Genomic DNA, 4,276 nt, shown 5'->3' with positions numbered 1-4,276 from the left:
GTCATAGCTCATAGGGTGTGGCTAAATGAAAAGGAAACGGGTAATGCTACATCAAACCAACGAGTCATGATTTGTCGTTGTTATCTGGAATCCTTGGGACGTCAGCCACCCTTCCCTTACCCATTTTAATTTTCAACTTCAATGGGGAAGGGACGTTCCAAAGATTCTAGATAGCAATGACCATTCATGTTCATTTTCTTGGAAGCTCAGCCTTGTTAAGAAAAATTATCTGAAAAGAATGTCTCGCTCTATCCCATCGGTGGCAAGGAACCTATAGGTTTCAAGGAAGCCAAAGAAACGAAGACCGATTTTAATTCTAAATAATAAACAAGCAAATACATGTAAACATATCAAACGGACAGCACCATTTAACAGATTTGATCACCGTAGTAAAGGAACAGGTACCACTGTTTAAAGGGTGTTATAAAAAGAGGGGGACATATTTCTTATGAATAGAACACAAGCAAAACCAAATTCGGAGAAATGTTGTGTTACACTTCAATTACAGTGTTTTGGCCATGCCAACACACCAAACAACAGGTCTGTGTATCATGTGAGAACGTAAGCGTACCTTGAGCCCTTACTAGATGGTTTGAGGAGTTAGCGAGGTAACTGGTCAACTTGAGTTCCATTCGGGATAACGGGTACAACGAAAGTGGCTCACCTTTTAGTCATGTACATTTCTATGCAACGACTCCTTCAGAATTAACCTGTTCCCGGGCAGGCTAACTCAGGGCTAACTCCATTTGTGATGAATGGGCTGCGAGTTGAGCACCAATTCACTTTTATTTCCTACATCTCACAAAGATTGCGTCAGCATCCCCTTCATTTGAGGAATATGACAGATTAAATATTTTATTAATAAAAACATGTTATGTTATAATACCAATCATATTACACATATAGTAATGACAATGTATTTTAAACTTTACGCACAGTAAAACGTGTGTTTGATTTAATACAATTATTTGTATTGATAGAAGTGAATAGGTCGCAGTTGTAAATGAGAACTTGTTCTCAACTGGCCTACTGGTTCAATAAAGGTGAAATATACATGTTTTTTTAAATGAACGATTAAGTAATAAAATAAAGACGGCACATCAACAAGCCTATTTCGCACCGTGGCCTGCTGAATTTGCAAGATAACTTTTCTTTCATTTTGATTTAGGCACACATGAAAATGTGCGACATGCACGCGCAGTTGCAAGTCTGCTAGAGTCAGCCGCAGGCGGACGAGCAATATCAACTGTCATAGTATGTATGAAGCCTGAGCTGAAGTGTGAAGCTAACTGAAGCAGGCTAGCTTTAGAAAACCTTGAGTAGATCTAGCTTCAATCATAGTGTACCCCCCCCCCATGCACAACTGAGGGACTTATTAATACAAAAAAAAACTCTTGCCCCCAATACACTTCACATGATAACTATAATAATGTTCCCAGATATCCACTGTGTATATCTCAAGCCACACTGCTACGATTTCTCCCCGTTTTGGACACAGTCTGATAAGGATAGTCAGGAAGAAGCTATGTTAACATAGTTTGCACTTGAAGGGCCTTTCCTCGGTGTGAACGCCTCTTCACATACTTCGCCTCAGTGAAGGATTCCCACGTGCACGGCTTGTCGACGTCAATCCCAATAATTGGCCTCCCACGTTGTGAGGTGATAGAAGCAGGAGCCAGTGTTTGAGCTCCCTCATTGAACTCAAGCCATTGTTATTGGGATTGTGTGATGGAAATTTGTCTTCTGCTTTTATCCACCACCTGATATATATCACACACACACACACACACACACACACACACACACACACACACACACACACACACACACACACACACACACACACACACACACACACACACACACACACACACACACACACACACACACACACACACACACACACACACACACACACACACACACACACACACACACAAAGTTGTAGAGCACATATGTCAGAGTCAAGGCCCGCGGCCACATCCGGCCCGCGAGAAGGTTTTTTACGGCCCCTGGGATGATCTTGATTTATTATTAGAACCGGCCCGCAGACCGCAGCAAGCCGGCAGCCCGCAGATCTTTTACACGCACCAATACTACATTTCCCACAATGCAACGGTGACGCACCGAGCAGTAGGCTGCTTCATTTCAATATTTATTGGCACAGCAGTTGTCAGCATCACAGTAAAATTAACTTTCAGATACCCATCAAAAATGGCAAAACGGAAGGTGGACCACTGAGAACCGGGGGTTTCAAACAAGGTGGGAGTCGGAGTATTTGTTCACGGAGGTAGCTGGAAAACCTGTGTGTCTTCTGTGTGGAGAAAGTGTGGCGGTACTGAAAGAGTATAATCTGAGACGACATTATGAAACAAAACACGCGGACAAAAACAAGAATATGGACATGGAACAAAGGCTACAAAAGGCAGAGGAATTAAAACGAGGCCTCAAATCTCGACAGGCTCTGTTCAAAAAAGCCAAATCACAAGGCCAGGCTGCTGTCAAGGCCAGTTTTATTTTGGCAGAAGAGATCGCTAAATCAGCCCGGCCATTTACGGAGGGGGATTTCATCAAAAACTGCATGATTAAAGTTTGTGACGAAGTTTGCCCAGAAAAAGGCAACTCTTTTTAAATGTGAGTCTGAGCAGAAACACCATTGCCGAGAGAGTAGACCAGTTGTCCATCAATCTAAAAGAGCAGCTTGTGAAAAAGGAAAAGATTTCATTGCATATTCCTTGGCTGTGGATGAGAGCACCGACATTTCTGACATTGCCCAGTTGTCAATTTTCATCCGCGGAGTGGACTCCAGCCTAAGCGTGACAGAGGAGTTTTTGGCTTTACGTCCTATGCATGGCACAACTACGGGGCATGATTTGTATGAAGAGGTGTCAAGATGTGTAAATGAGATGGAGCTGCCTTGGGAAAAACTCGTGGGTTTGACAACCGACGGAGCACCTGCGATGTGTGGACACAGGAGCGGACTGGTGGCGAAGATACGGGAAAAGATGCAAGAGGAAAACGCGACAGGTGAGCTGACAGCTTATCATTGTATCATACACCAGGAAGCGTTGTGCGGTAAAGCCTTGAAAATGGAGCATGTAATGAGCATCATCACGCGCACAGTTAACTTTATCAGAGCCAAAGGTTTGAATCACCGCCAGTTCAAGGCATTTCTGACGGAGTTAGAAACGGAGCATGGTGATTTGCCTTATCACACAGAGGTGCGATGGCTAAGCCAGGGAAAGGTGCTTCAAAGATGTTTCGAGCTTCAGGAGATTTGTCTGTTCTTGGACAGCAAAGGGAAAGACACAACACAACTCCGAGACGAAATGTTTCTGTGTGAAATGGCTTTTCTGTGTGACATTACGAGTCATCTGAATGCAATGAACTTGCAGCTGCAGGGTCGGGATCGTGTCATCTCTGATATGTACAGTACAGTGAAGGCATTTAAAACCAAACTGACTCTGTGGGAGACGCAGATGCGGAAAGAAAATTTGAGCCACTTTCCCAGCTGCCAGACCATGAAAGAGAAGCTCTCTACCAGTGCGTTCCCGAGCGCACAGTTGGTTGATAAAATAGGTATGCTTGCCGCTGACTTTCGACGCCGATTTGCTGACTTTGAAGCACAAAAAAGCAGGTTGGAACTGCTCAACCCATTTGCTGTTGACGTGGAAAGCTCACCACCAAACCTCCAAATGGAGTTGATTGACCTCCAATGCAATGATGCACTGAGGGCAAAATATGCGGCAGTGGGTGCTGCGGAGTTCACAATGCCACAGCTGCGCATCCAGGCTGCTCAAACGTTGTCTATGTTTGGCAGCACATACCTGTGTGAACAACTGTTTTCTTTGATGAACAAAACATCACACAGAAGTCGACTTACTGCTGAACACCTCCACTCAATTCTGAGGATTTCCTCAGCTCAGAGCCTTACCCCGAACATTGATGAACTTGTGGAAAAGATGGGACACCACCAAGTATCACCCTCAACCTCAAACAAGTGAACATTACTGTGCAATCACATATTTAGAGTTTTTACTCAGTTCAAGTTTAAAAGTTAAAGTTTAATATTTGTTTTCACTGCATGTTACTTCTCCTTAAACAAAGTGTTGTTTTTGATTAATAGATTTTTGCACTTTATTTTATTGTATTTCAATCCAATTATATTTTAAAAATATTTCAGTTGAGTGGATGATAGAAAATTGCTATTATTGTTTTTTTTTGAAGTAAATTTAGCCCACTTTTGCTAAAATAGAAAATATAGGCTACTGATGGT

This window comes from Oncorhynchus gorbuscha, linkage group LG17 (genome assembly GCF_021184085.1).
Source record: "Oncorhynchus gorbuscha isolate QuinsamMale2020 ecotype Even-year linkage group LG17, OgorEven_v1.0, whole genome shotgun sequence".
Classification (NCBI taxonomy): Eukaryota; Metazoa; Chordata; class Actinopteri; order Salmoniformes; family Salmonidae; genus Oncorhynchus; species Oncorhynchus gorbuscha.
The sequence above is the reverse complement of the archived record's forward strand: the minus strand, read 5'-3'. Positions refer to the sequence as shown.